This window comes from Propithecus coquereli, unplaced genomic scaffold, assembly GCF_000956105.1.
Source record: "Propithecus coquereli isolate 6110/MARCELLA unplaced genomic scaffold, Pcoq_1.0 Scaffold23, whole genome shotgun sequence".
NCBI classification, from domain to species: Eukaryota; Metazoa; Chordata; class Mammalia; order Primates; family Indriidae; genus Propithecus; species Propithecus coquereli.
In genome coordinates this window covers 6400244-6415804 of record NW_012147841.1, presented here as the reverse complement: position 1 = coordinate 6415804, position 15561 = coordinate 6400244, and the positions used below count along the sequence as shown (strand labels likewise).

At 37.5% G+C, this 15561-nt stretch overlaps 1 protein-coding gene across 2 annotated transcripts in view; it reads left to right on the top strand.

The window, feature by feature from the left end:
* Positions 1-15561, top strand: part of OXR1 (oxidation resistance 1) — a 549925-nt gene that overhangs the window by 243474 nt on the left and 290890 nt on the right. The gene's annotated exons all lie outside the window — the stretch shown is intronic.

The window sequence follows — 15561 nt, the reverse complement described above, 5'->3', positions numbered from 1 at the left end:
GCAGTTTTGGGTTTTTGGTTTTGCACTTTTCATTTTCCCTTCAGGCTCCCAAGTCTCTGACCCTGTTCTGTCAGGCTGTTAAGGCAGTAGTTGATGTCAGCCTGTAACTAACAAAGCCACTAAGAAAGTAAAGTTACTACATTCTGAGAGAGAACAAATTACATCGTGGGCCTGTTTTGGCCTTGCACATTGCTTCACTTTGGAAAGATTGAATCACATCCATACCCTTCCCATGAGAGACTAGTAGACTACGACTAGGGTTTTGTAGGCATTAGTACTTTTTCCCCCAGATAGAATACTATCCTGTAATTTTGAACTTCAACATTTAAGTGAAGAGTTGTAGGTAATCAATCTAAACAAGTTGAATTACCAACTTTTGTGTACCAGTATTTGCCCAGCATTTTTTTGGCCTTGCTTTTTAATGAACAATAACAACTTTCAGTGTCTTAGGTTTATTCGAGACAAAAGTTCCTAAACATATCGCATATGGGAGGGAATGATGAGTTGAGGAGATAAATCTACCCAGGAAGAGGATGGCTGCTTTGGCCTTGCCTATTACTTGAGTTTGAAGAGATTCGGTCACATCCAAAAGCCTTAGTAGTAGAGACTGTGGCTCCGTGGATTAGCCAAAGTTATGTCAAAGGGAACTTGTTTTCTTTGGCCTTCACCACCTCTACCACTCCAAGATGGGACATTTGTTTTAAGATGATTGAAATCTTTTTCTTAGATATTTTAGTGTCCATAGCTGGAAATGATAATCAAGAGGCCAGATTTCTAGTTCTGATTCCCACACCAATTTTCTGGGTGACTTTGTCAAGTCATATTCCAATGTCTTTGGGTTAAATTGCTTCCTTCAAGCTTGAAGAGTTGAAGGTCTAGCCTTATTTCATAGTTTGGCTGCGAAAACCAAGCTGCCTCTCCACCATTTTATGTACTCTTCCTATAGCCCCTCTCACGCTTCCTCTTTCCAGATTACGATGTTCGAGTCCCATTTTTCAGCAGGCAACAAACATGATGTCCTTGAGGATGTTCACAGTCAGATAATGAGAATTGATATAAGACAGTGTAGACAGGTGTGTATTTCCATTTTTTAAACTTATGATAGCACAGTTCTTAAAATCAATCAACTAGAAAAGCTCATAAAGTGCATATAACTGCCTCTTTGTTTATCATGTCCTCTCCTCCTCCCCTGCAACTTCTCTGACACCTCCTATTGCTTTTCTGATTTATTAACTGGCTAAGAAGAAATAGCATTTTGCCTTTAGAAAATAAGGTTTATCCTACAAACTCAGTATTCCTTAAAAATAAGAAAATGAGCAGGAGACGCTGAGCAGTTTGGCCACAGTGAATGAAGAGCTAAGCCTAGAAAAGTCTAAAGGGTGAGTTTGGATGGCAGAAAGATGAACTATGAGTTATTTTAAATAGTACCACCACTAGAGAATTTTTAATTATTGAAATTATAACAATTTCATTCATAATCAATATCAATCGAATATCTATTGTGTCAAAAAAGACATCTAAACTGTCAAATTTACTATATCTATGTAACCCTTCTTATTTGGACCTGGAAACATCATTTTCAAGGCTGAAATATCAGTAATTATGTAATCATCTATATTGAAAGTTAATTTCACAGAACAAATCTACTTCAATATCCCTTAGTAAAAGTGCTGATAATAAACAACGACAATAATTTTTTTTATTTATTGGTAATTTCATATACCAGGGACAAATTAAGCTCCTATGTTCTATCTCAATTCATCTTCACAACTCTGACAAATAGGTGTTATACTAGATTTTTGTAGATGAGGAATATAGCCATAGAGAATGTAAGAAGGGGCCAAGAGCCACAGATAGAAGAGTCAGCAAATTAAATTCACCTTCTGTCTTGACCCATTGCATTAGTCTTCCCTGTCACTCAAAGGATGCCATCCTCCTCTGCCATGGTGAGCCTAAGGAGTTTCTATGCATAATACAGTGGAGTAACATTTTTACCACAATTCCCAGAGAATCTCACTGAGGAAACTATGCCAACTAATCCATCCACCAGCCAATATGCCCTTTCATTGAAAGATATCTTTCAATATCTCAATTTAGGGTTCATACTACTGGAAAAGCCTGAGAGCCCTCTTGTGGCCAAGCAAAGTACAACATTTAAATTTGTCAATGAAGTTCAGTATTATATTTACTATATTTAAATGCAAGCAATGATTCTAGAGCTTAAAGAATTCTCAAGTAAAGAACTAGACAATTTTGGGCAGTCATTGAAATGTCTCTTAGTGGCTGCAGTAGCTGTTCTAGATTTTTTTTTTTCCTTAGAAGTACAGTCAGCCCTCAGCATTCACTGGATAGGGGTAGCGGGACCCAAGGGCGGGAGATTGGTTCCAGGATCCCCGCGGATACCTGCTCACCTATTTGCAACACCCAATTCCCTAATATAAAATGATGTAGTATTTGCATATAACCTATGCACATCCTTCTGTATATTTTAAATCATCTCTGGATTACTTACAATATCTAATACAATGTAGAGAGTATATCAATAGTTGTTATACTGTATTTTTTTAGTTGGTATTATTTTTGGGGGTTTTTTTAATTGTTTTTATTCCGGAATATTTTTGATCTGTGGTTGGTTGAGTCTGCAGTTGTGGAACCCGCGGATATGGAGGGCTGACTGCATAATAAAATCTAATTGATTAGGAATAAGTAGGGGAAAAGCTAGTCAGTATAGATGTGAGATATATGAATGTTCAGATAAATTAAAAAGAGAGTAATAACCAGATCAGGACTGTGGCTCAGGAAAGAGTTTTTTCTGCCCTGCTTCTATCACTAATTGTGTAATCTTGCCCAAGTTTTTTACTATCACTTGACCTTAATTTTCCTATCTGTACAGTGAAAGAATTATACCAAATCAGTGTCTTTCTGAGATTTTTTTTCTTTCTTACTCTCTTTATATCATCACAACTGACTATATAAAGTACTGTATAAGCTTTCTATTGCTATGAAAAAAAAAATCGCCACAAACTCAGCAGTTTAAAATAACACCCATTTATTAGTTCAGTTCTGTAGGTCGGAAGTCTACACCGTGTGGCTGGGTTCTCTGCTCAGGGGGTTACAAGGCTAAAATCAAAGTGCTAGCTGGGCTGAATTCTCATCTGGAGTTTTGACCAGGGGAAGATACACTTCCAAGCTCATTCTTATTGTTGGCGGAATTCAGTTCTTGCAGTTGTAGGCCTGAGCTAGCCATTTCCTTGCTGGCTGCCGGCGAGGGACCATGCTCCACTCCTACATGGTGCCTGTTTTGCTCACCATGTGGCACCCTCCATCTTCAAGCCAGGAACTTCATGTCAAAGCGTTCTCATTGGGATCTCAGACTTCTCTCCCGCAGCCAACCAAGAGCATTCTCTACTGTTACAGAACTCGTGTAATTGAGTCAGGCCCACCCAGGTAATTTTCTTGTCTTAAGGTCCACACAACCTAATCACAGGAATAAAGTCCATCATATTCCCAGTCCCTGGAATTATGCAGGTGTGTAGACCAGAGGGGTGGGGCATCGTGGAGACCATCCCAGAATTCTGCCTAACGCATTTTATACCACCACTTGGCATATACACACTCACACACCAACACGGCTCAAGCAAAATTCCCTAAAAATATTTCCCTTACCATCTATTCTGATCATTTATATTCTGTTTCATTTTTTTAAATGCAATCATCTCAACTCACCAAATTGATTTCATAGTCCATTAAGGAATTGTGACCAGCAGTTTGAAAATTCAATAAACTTAATATTTGAAGTCCTTCAGATAACTTAAAATTCTATTATTCTTTTAAAAAAATAGAATTGTTAATTAAAACTAGAATGATAAAACATTAACTTAGTGGACTCGCACTAATGAGTATATGGGTGAAATGGAGCAGAATTTTCACTACTACAGTTTTTGTTTGTATTAGATGAAACTACCTGAGTTTGACAGTGTATATGAGGAACACATATCCTTTAAAACTCCAGCCCCTACTTAGAGATAGAAGATGAAACCAAATAGTATACTCGTAATACTCAGTTTATTTCACTATCCTTAATTCGAAGAACTACATGTAAAGACTACTGAAAAATATTTAAATTAGGCATGGAGGTAGTGAAGAGAACTGTGCACACAGGATCCAAAAATGTGCATCACTGCCTACAGGGGACCTGTCCATATTTGTCCCTCACTTCAGGGATCTAGAGCTAGAGTTCGTACACCTCTGTTCAGCCTCTGTGACTATTAGTAAAAGGCTCTTGTGTCTTTCCATACTGAGGATTTTTGCTTGACAGTCAGGAAATAGGACAAGTCTTAAATGAATGTCCCCACAATCAGTCATTTAATGAAACGCATGGAGACGCTCAGAATGGAAAGAAAGGGAAACTAAGAGCCTTTCTCTCAAGGCCTTCGCCCTATGGGTTGGGGAAGGGAGTGAGTGCCTGGTTAAAATGAGCACACAGGTAAGTAAAGTACTCGACAGAATGCCCTAGTGCCATCGGGGGAGCGGGTGGGAGTGAACAAGGCAGTGACAGAGGGCAGGGAAGACTCATTTAAAGTGCCATGGAGTCGAAAGGGTGGAGAAATCACGTCGGATTGTAAGGACACTCAGAGGCTTCTTATCGGCTCCGTAGAGAAAGTCACCCTCACCACCCTCCTCCCTTTTTGCTTAAGGGCACCCTTGGATCTGCAGGTACTGGCACCTCTTATCTTCTGCTGGCGAGTCTGTCTCCATACTGGGTCTCAGTTCCTACCAGGAGGGAACGATGTCTTCAATATCGTTAATCCCAGCACTTAGTACAGTGTGAGGCACATTGTCACGTGCTAAATAAATGCCAGCAGAGGGGAGGGGAGTTAAAAAGGGTTATGAATCTTGCCTTTCTCAGTGGAAGAGGAGAGGAAGGAATCTACTAAGAATTCAGTTTAAGGAAGAACTTTCGAGGCTTCTGGGTATTAGAGAAGGATTGGAATACCTGGGGTGGAGAACAATGAGTAAGATGATACAGCTTTACTTCTATAAAAAAAGGTTAGAGTATCAAAGCCTTCTTTTATTATGTATGTTATATAAATGCTCTCTGCAACTTCATGGAGAAGCCAGAAAAGCCTTCAACTTAGCCTTCTCAGGTTCCTCTCTCAGCAGGGCTTCTGAACAGGTCCAATAAGGGGGCTAACAAGGGTTTGAATAATGCCTCTGGAACTTTCCTTCAGTTGAAATCTCTCCCTGTCAGCTTCTCACCTTGTCATGGGAACTGACAGTCTGCTTATCTCCCCCTTTATTTTAAATTTCAGCATATTACAGGGGTACTAATGTTTAGCTTATGTATATTGCTTTTGTCCCACCCGAGTCAGAGCTTCAAGCATGTCCATCCCCCAGATGGTGTGCACCGCCCCCTTTAGGTGTGAATATACCCATCCCTTCCTCCCCTCTCCCACCTGCCTGACACCCAATGAATGTTACTACTATATGTGCACATAAGTGTTGATCAGTTAATACCAATTTGATGGTGAGTACATGTGGTGCTTGTTTTTCCATTCTTGTGATACTTCACTTAGGAGAATGGGCTCCAGCTCAATCCAGGATAATACAAGAGGTGCTAGATCACCATTGTTTTCTGTGGCTGAGTAAAACTCCATGGTATACATATACCACATTTTATCAATCCACTCATGTATTGATGGGCACTTGGGTTGTTTCCACATCTTTGTAGTTGTGAATTGTGCTGCTATAAACATTCGAGTGCAAATGTCTTTTTTATACAATATCTTTTGTTCTTTTGGATAGATGCCCAGTAATAGGATTGCTGGATCAAATGGTGGTTCTACTTGTAGCTCTTTGAGGTATCTCCTTATTACTTTCCGCAGAGGTTGTACTAGTTTGCAGTCCCCCCAGCAATGTATGAGTGTTCTTATCTCTCCACATCCATGCCAACATTTATTGTTTTGGGACTTTTTGATAAAGGCCATTCTTACTAGAGTAAAGTGATATCTCATTGTAGTTTTGATTTGCATTTCCCTGATGATTAGAGATGTTGAGCATTTTTTCGTATGTTTGTTGGCCATTTGTCTGTCTTCTTTTGAAAAGTTTCTGTTCATGTCCTCTGCCCATTTTTTGATAGGGTTGTTCAATTTTTTTCTTGCTGATTTTCCTGAGTTCTAAGTAGATTCTAGTTATTAGCCCTTTATCAGATGTGTAACATGCAAATATTTTCTCCCATTCTGTAGGTTGTGTATTTGCTCTGGTGATAGTTTCCTTGGCTGTGCAGAAGCATTTTAATTTAATCAGGTCCCATTTATTTATTTTTGTTGTTGCCGTGATTGCCTAAGAATTCTAGAAGAAAATGTTGGAAAAACTCTTACAGACATTGGCCTAGCCAAAGAATTTATGCTTATCCCTTTTCATCTTCTGTTTGCTCTCATGGATCAGTCTGTGTTGTGTACCCTATCTAAATTAAACTCACTGCAACGCCTTCTTCCTTGTAAGACACCACCTGTGGTTAATCGTTCCATGTTCTTTACACAGACATTTCCAGTCATTTATATTCAGATGAATGAATTCAATAAATATTTATCGAATGCCTACTATGTTCCAGGCCGTGGTGTACAAAGTGACACAAATATAAAAGTAAACGAGACCAAACCTGGCCCTCAGGTGCTTATATTCTGATAGGGAAGACAGGCAATAAATGTAAGATCAGATATTTAACATATTGTCAAGGAATGATAAGTTTTTAAAGAAAAATAAAACAAGTTAAGTTAGGGAGGTGATAGGTTATTCATGTAAAATGTGTTTAAATCTTATACAATTTTTATAAGCATTCTAGCTGATGCATTATCTCAGTTCTAACTGAGAAATCAATTGGCTGGTTTCAATTACAGGACATTAGATGCATTAATAATAGAATTTTCAATGAGTTGTTTTTCACCTTCCTTGCAATAGGATTAGCTTATGAAAAGACTAATGGAAGAGATATTTTGCACCATGAAGAAGAAGATGTTTGAGGGGAAGTTTAATGACCCTTATGCTTTCCCACTTTGTTTTTAAGAGGAGTATCCAGATGTTCTTCATTTCTACCAAGAAAAGATAAGGCAGGTGGATTAAGCTGTAATACAGAATACTAACATTAAATATCAGGGAGAATTTTATAAATTTTAGTATATATTATAGGGAAGTTTATTTTTTAAAAGTATAGCTGTTGTCTCTTTAGAGTGGTCTAGGTGTCAACTTGCCTAGAGGAAAAGATAGTAAGATCAGCTAGCAAAGATCCTACATGATTTTGATCAAGGCCATGAAAGCTGACATGTAGTCATTCAATGGGTGTCTATAGAGCTCCTTCTTTTGCTCATGAAGGCAGAGTGAATCAATGGTGAGGAACTTGGCCTTGGGAGTTTGATATCCAAGTTGGACGTCCTCGTTCCCCTTGCTAGTTATATGACCACAAACAAGGTCATTACAGTCTCAAATCTCAGTGTCTGCACTTATGAAAGGAAATAAAATGGGTGCTTACTGGAAAGGCTGTTGTGAGGTATAAATGAGGTAATCTATGCAAAGTGCTTATAATAGTACCTAGAACTTGGAAGTTCTCAGTAACATTAGTGAGCTTGTTGTAGTTGTGTATTACGGATGCTGCATGAATGAGACACCATGGTACCTGCTCTCATGGAGCTTATGTGAAGCAAGCCTCCTGTCTTGATCCTTGTAGATCTGATCAACTTATCCCCTGTTTAAACCCCTGCAGTGTCTCCTGACTCCCCACAAAATCAGGTTGTTATTATACTTACTCTATAGACCTTTCATACTCTGGCCTACGTACTCACCTGCTTTATCATAGGCTCCAGCCCTACACTCCAGCCAGACTCCCTGTGATTTCCCAAAGGTGTCATTCTGCATGATGCATCACGGACGTTTCCTTCTGCCTGGAATGGTTTTACCTCCACCACTTTTAAGCTTCTGTACAACCCCCTGTTTGTCAGGATTCAACCCAAACTTCCTTTATACCTGGCCACAACTTCTCCAAATCTGATCACCATGAATAGATTTCAAAGCATTTTAATGTACAAATGTCAGTCCTTTAAATGACTAACAAATACTCTTTGAATGCAATACATGCGTATAACATTCCTATAGGGTAAGTAGGACATATATTATGACCACTATAAAGTATCCTATGGAATTAAGTCTCTGAGAGTTGAATGACCTATTCATGATCATACTACAAATAGGGCAAAGCCAAGAGAAGAATCTAGGTAGAGTGACCCATGTAAAGAGCTCATCCTCTACATATGTTTTCAGGTCAAGTTCTCTTCTCAAAAACAAAAACGAAATTAGGTCATTGACAGAGATCTCACTCAGAGGACTCAGAGGTTCTTCAAGGGCTAGTCTCTACCACTGATGGTCAAACAGATCCATTAAAAAAGGAACACTAGTTTTTCTCTTTTTTTTTATTTTTTCAGGATATTATGCTGGTACAAACATTTTGGTTACATGTAATGCTGTTTGCCCTGCCCAAGCCAGGGCTACAAGCATGACCCTCCCCCATACAGTGCGTTCCGCTTCCATTAGTTGTGGGTTTACCCCCACACGCTCCACCCCCAATGGGCACCCAATGAGTGTTACTACCACGTGAACACTTTAGTGTTGATCACTTAGTACCAGTTTGATGGCGATTACATGGGGTGCAAGTTTGTCCATCCTTGTGATACCTCACTTCGAAGGATGGGCTCAATCTCTATGCAGGATAATATAAGAGGTGCTAGATCACAATTGTTTTTTGTGGCTGAGTGGAACTCCATGGTATACATATACCACATTTTATCAATCCACTCATGTGTTGATGGGCACTTGGGTTGTTTCCAAGTCTTTGCACTTGTGAATTGTGCTGCTATAAACATTCTATTGCAGATGTCTTTTTTATACAATGTCTTTTGTTCATTTGGGTGGACACCTAGTAGTGAGATTGCTGGATCAAATGGTAGTTCTATGTTTAGCTCTTTGAGATATCTCCAGATGACTTTCCACAGGGGTTAAGAACACTAGTTTTTTCTTGAAACTACACTTATTCAGTTGAAGTGACTGTCCCTTCCTTTTGTTCTTTTTCCTCGCTTAACCCCCTCCTTCCCTTCTCCCTCTCTTTCCTCTTTTCTTTTTCCCTCCTTCCTCCTTCTATTCCTTCTGTTCTTTCATCTTTCCTTCCCTCCTCCCTTGTGTTAAAATGAATGGTCTTTTTTGAAATGATGGCTTAGTATATGATATTGGTTTGGTATTTCATTTTCTTTTGTAAAGACTGTTCTTTTTAAATTCTTTTACTTGTCAAAATATTAAGTTGGGAAATGGCCCCCAAAATATTCTTTTGGAACTTTACTGGTCTGTGAAATTGTAAAATCTAAAATCCAATGATCTTGCCTTTTCCCTGTCTTCAGGATAAAACAGCTTCAACATTCCAAACTTAATGAAGCACAGTTAAATACAAATTTGTGTCTTACTAACCTGAGGCTGCTTACATATTGAAAAGAGAGCCTACAGAATTAGGGGTTCCCTGGGAGTTCTTCTCAGTAGTTGGCAAAATTAAAACAGTAATAACTAGTTTGGAAACTCTAAAAAAAGAGAAAAGCAAGACACATATTTAACTGCTTTTTAATTGAAGTACCCCAGACACTTTAAAATATCATTACATAACTTGTATGCCTCTCATTTTGAAGCTAGACTTTTAAATTATAAGAATAAAAAAGCACAACTATGAAGTGAAAATACTGTAACAGGAGGTTAAAAAATAAAAGGAAAAAAAATCTTGCTAGAGGTGACACATTCTGTAGCATAAAACTAGGTCACCACTGAACTGGAACCTTCTCTCCAAGCTAGAAGATTCTTCATGCAAAAGCAGGAAGTCTCTGTAATTTAATCAGAAGAACCATCTTGGCATACAGGTCACTGTCTATAAGCACCAGGAACTAAAATGGATAACTGCTCTGAGAGCTCCAATTAAATTACATTCTTGAGAAAAATGACTTTGTTTTGAATTGAAATTTGTTCTGACAGTTTGATGACTTTTTATATTTTCTGGGTCACAAGAATGTTTAGAGAAAATTCTTTCATTGCTGAGGTTCCTTGTTTTATGTGGAAGCTAAGATTCCCTAAATGGACCTAGGCATTGCACAAATTGTGAAGAGTAGTACATTTATGTAAGTGCCCAATGTGCAACTTTTATTAAGACAGTGGAATTTGAAGATATCAAGAATCCAGGTTCAATTTTTTGTTCATTTGTGGGATCATCAGTCCTTGAAATTCAATGTATGTTTATGAGAGTTTATGAAAGTCTACAGCTCTGTGTGTATATGTGTTGAGTGGGTATTTGATTGGCTTTCTATATTATAGCATTTCTTATTTATTCCATTTAAAATCTACTTTATAACATGAGATCAGGAAAAACCCACAGGCAGAAACTCCTTTTTAACTCCAGAATAAATATGAAAGCTTTATTTCTTTCAAGGGAAAGATGGACTTTTTTTAGAAATTAGACATTTTTTTTAGAAAAACTAATCATTTATGTAATTTTAACTAAACTTTACTAAACAGCAGGGCATATACTCAGAAGGAGGAAAAATGTGTTTGCCTGATATCCCTATAGATTGGTAATGCATATAATTTTTTAGATAAGCTTGCCAACTTTAATTTTACAGAGCTAGCGCCAGATTTGCTGTATTCTTTTTTGGCCTAACTCTGTGATTGTTCTCTGTCGGAAGTAATCAATCCAGGATCAAGAAACACAGCTTACTCATGGCTATGATAAATGGATTAAGAAATGTCAATAACCCTGAGGTTTCCCTGAGCAAATTGTGTTGGTATTGTGTTTAAGTTGCAGCGTAATAGTCTTATAATTTATTAAAGACAAATTATACCTGTCAATTTATTTAATTATTTCTAGACTCCCCAATTAAACCTATACTGGTTTAAATTGTGGAGTAATTAAAATAGACATTGTTCATGGTTGAGAAATAATCATGAACCTGTTTGAAATTTACTAATCCCTGTTAAAATAAGTCCTTCAGCACCATCAGTGAACAAAACTTGCCCTTTTCACCCACCAGCACTTGTAGGAACATTCCATTTCACTGAACCATGCCTAGGGTAAGAAAATGACAGGTTGTTAAGAAAGACCTACTTTATTTTAAACATTTAAAGATAGAATTAATGGCACTTTGAGAAGTGAAATAATATGTCCAAATTTCTTCAATATTTCCATTTGTTTAAGAGTATGAATTTAAAGAACTTCTAGAATCTTCCACATATTTGGAAATAAAACTATTGATATATCCTGATTTTTTTAAATATTTTTTTTTAGTTTAGTTTTTTTTTTCTTTTAGAGATGGGGTCTTGCCATGTTGCCCAGGCTGGCCTCAAATTCCTGGGCTTGCCCTCTTGCCTCAACCTCCCAAGCAGCTGGGATTACAAGCATGTGCCACTGTACCCCAGTCAAGATGTTTTTTTACATGTAAAAATATTGCAGGATTTATGCTCCTCAATGAAATTTTGACCATGTTACCATTATGACCAAAAGAATATTACTTACAAGAATGGAAAAATAGTCAAAAGCCAGACACAATTGTGGGGAAAGCTTCTATTGCTATTTCTACCAAGGTTTTGAAACTACTTTTACTACAGTTGAAACTTTGGATAATCCAACTAAAGATTATAAATGTTGTAATGACCATTTATAATAAATTCCCTATATGAGTGTGTACATCTACACTTTGTGTTAGTATAATATGAAAAAAATCTATATGGATTTATAATGGAAAAATGATTTCAGGACACAGAAAATATTAGATTCAGCAAATTAGCTTAGCACACAGCTTTTCATTAATAGTAGGGAAAAATACCCACTAAAAGAAATTGATAAGCCAGTTTTAAAGTAATGTTATTTATTAGCTAACTAATGTTATGATATATTTTTGAAAATAAGTGAAATTTCTTCAAAATATTATAAGAACAAGCCTTTAGTTATTTAGATTGATATTTCTTAGGGGAGAAAGCCCAAAATTTCTTTGTAATTATGGCCAAAAACCTTAGCATTTCATTTCCCCATTCTGTTTGGTCATTCATTTGGAAAGCGTCATTCATAAATTTGAATCTTCAGTCTTCCAGTACATTCTATCCTATGAAAAGAATTAATATGTATTGGATTTAAAAGAACCCTTTTTATTAATATAATATAATCTCTTTTTATAAATATAGTATTATATTTATAATATAAACTCTCTTGATATGAAAAACATTATACATTAAGTATATGGAGGACAGCCCATCAACATAGAATTCAGTAAAACTTTTATTAATAACAGTATCTGCCTGCCTGCTGCATTTAAATATTTTCTTTTTGCTAGGATTTGTACTCAAAGATCCTTGAATGTTATTTTGTTGCTTAAATTTTAATATGTATTGATAGAAAGGGTATTAATATCCTCTCATAGTCCTCTGAACTATAGGAGGCAAAAATTATCCTTCATAATATGTTGTAGATAAAATACCATAGGGGCCCACAGAGAGTTGAACTTTGCGACTCAGATTTATTGAGTGTGTTACAGACCAATTCGATAGACTTTCCTTTCCAATTAAGTAGTTTCAGTTTTGAGGTCTTTTTCAAGTACTATTTAAATTGAGTCAAGATGTGGCAAAAGCAACACAATAATATTTACTCTAAGTAAAGAAACGGGGTGTCTGGTATGATATTTGGGGCACAGCTCTTTTGTGATATGAGAAACACTCTTGTAAATAAACATAGGGTGAGTCGGTTGGGGTGGGAATAGCCAAAAGATGCGCTTAACTAGGCAAAAGAAGAATGTAGGTAACGATTCCCTCTCTCCAGGCTCTCGTATTTATTGTTCACCCCCACCCCTGAAAAGCCTTTCTAAACCTCAATTCAATGGATAATTTTAAGAATACTTATTCATTTAAAAAATGATTAGATGCATAGCATTATCAACTACCAATAGTTGGAAATAAGGCTTGAGAGAGAGGAGAGGGGGGTCTTGTGAAATTTGGGCTTAATCTTTGCACCTTGGGAACTTTTGAAGGGTTTTGCCTAACGGAGTGTCTTGATAAGATTGCTTTATAGAGAGATGTTTCTAGAATAATATGGAGAATGGGTGGGGATATATGTGCGTACAGACAGAAGAATCTTTTAGCTACATAGTGTAAGGACTAAAAGTATGTTGTGTTGTTTAAGAGCTTTGGCTCTGGAATTACATAGAACTGGGTTTGGATCCTAGTAAGCCATTCTGGGTAGCTCTGGGACCTCGGACAAGTCACTTAACCTCTTTGGACTTCTGATTTTTATTAGAGAAGTGAGGCTATTACCCTGTATCACTCAGGTTTGTATGAAATAATGTGTACAAATCACTTAAAAGATCCTAGCACACAGTAAGCATGCAGTAAATGTTAATTAAAAAGAAAATTATCAACATACTATTAAGGAGGAGTGACAAAAGTCTAAACTAAGACAGAGGCAGCCTGACAAGAGAAAGATTCCAGACAGGTGAAGGATGTAAATCTAGAAGAATTACTGACCAACTGGAAATGAAGAAGAGGAAGATTTTCCAATCAGTGCTGCGATTTCAGGCTTTAAATACTTGAAGCAATGACAGCTAATATTTTTCAATTAAAAAGATATATCTTCTTTCATAAAAAGTGAATATTGCTATGGGCCAGAAAAAGGATAAAAATGCATAACAATGAATAAGTATTGAAGCCTTGGGTCTTTTGAACTAATATGCATTGAATTTAAAAGAACGCTGTTATAAGTATCAGAAACACCACACGTTAAGCATCTGCAGGACAGCCCATTAGGTGTGACGTTGATGCATTGCTCTTCACTAACGTCCATCCTTCCTTCATATTTCCTTCTGTTTTACCCAGTGTCCTTTTTCTGTTCTGGGATCCTATCCAGGATACCACGTTATGTTTAGTTGTCATGTCTTGGATTCTTCTTGGCTGTGATAGTTTGTGCTGTCCGTTGAATCCTAGTTACCCTGCTAGAGTTGAGCTCTTGGCTGCCCCCAACTATGTCTGGACCAGGGCTCCAAAGGGGTAGGATGAGACCAACAGGAAAGGAAACTGAGCAAGGATGATTGCAGACACAGGAGGAAAGCTTTGTTGTTTCTTCCAGCTCTGTCATCCCATAAATCTGTCCATTCTTAGCCTCTACTAGTTATTTCAAGAAAAAAAACATGAAACTGTGTCACTCATATGACCAAAAGTACAAAAGAAGATTATAAGAATGGGACCTTGACGTTTTAGAATTAGAGAAGGAAGGAGTTTATGAAAGCTATGTTGGAGGTCGGAGGGATTCTTTATCGAGAGAGGGAGCTGCATTTTGGTTCAGTGCACATTAGTTTGTGCTCTTAGTGTAAATCACGCTGATGATTCATTCTGTTTAAACACCTCTTACAGAGTCATACCACATCACAAGTCTGAAACCTTTCTCCTGTGTTATTTCTGGACTACAGAAAACTTAAAGCTGGGCAGCAGACACCAAATGGCTCGGGGTCTGAAGGCATTTCCATGATACACTACATGAGCAGGGCACAGGCTTGGCTTTACCTCTTATCAGCAGGACTCAGAAGGGAAGCTTCAAAGCCTTAAATATATTCCAAAGAATTGCTTCTGAAATTTTAATGTGCACTGGGGATCTTTACAAACATGCAGATGCTGAGTCAGTAGATTGGGGTAGGGCCCAGAATTTTGCATTTTGCATTTGTAACAAGATTCCAGATGATGCTGATGCTGCTCATCCTGAGTAGGGAGGCTAATTTAAAGGTCCTGGGAAAATTTCTTCATTTGGCAACACCTATAAAATACTTTCACCCAAGTTAGCATCCTGAATCAAGAACTTATCATTAACACACATGTTCCTTTCTCAAAACAAACTACCTAACTCCCAGCTCTTAATACCTATAAGAAACTTTTAGAGTAAGAAAAAGTGTGTGGTGCCAGGTGCCGTGGTTCATGCCTGTAATCCCAGCACTTTGGGAGGCCTGGGCAGGAGGATCGTTTGAGGCCAGGTGTTTGAGACCAGCCTGGGTGACATAGTGAGACCCAGTCTCTACAGATAAATAAATTAGTCCAGTGTGGTGGCACGCCAGTGGTCCCAGATATTCCAGAGGCTGAGGCAACAGGATGGCTTGAGCCCAGAAGTTCAAGGTTGCAGTGAGCTGTGATCACGCCACCATACTCCAGCCTGGGAGACAGCTAGACTCTGTCTCTTAAAAAAAAAAAAAAAGTGTAAATATTATCACACAGATATACAGACATACACATAGTTTAAATACTATAACAGATATAAATTATTATAAAGTAGTGATAAATTCTTTTGTTAACATTGGAGCATTTGAAACATATTAATAGCTTCTAGCTGTGACAGAATAGTATACTTCAGCGCAGAGCAGTAGAAATAACATAGGTTCCAGCACAAAAGAAACATTAGAATTTAGCAACTCAGTGGCTGTTTTAGTTCTGCTAGTCACCAGTTGTGTTGGTCAAGTTTTT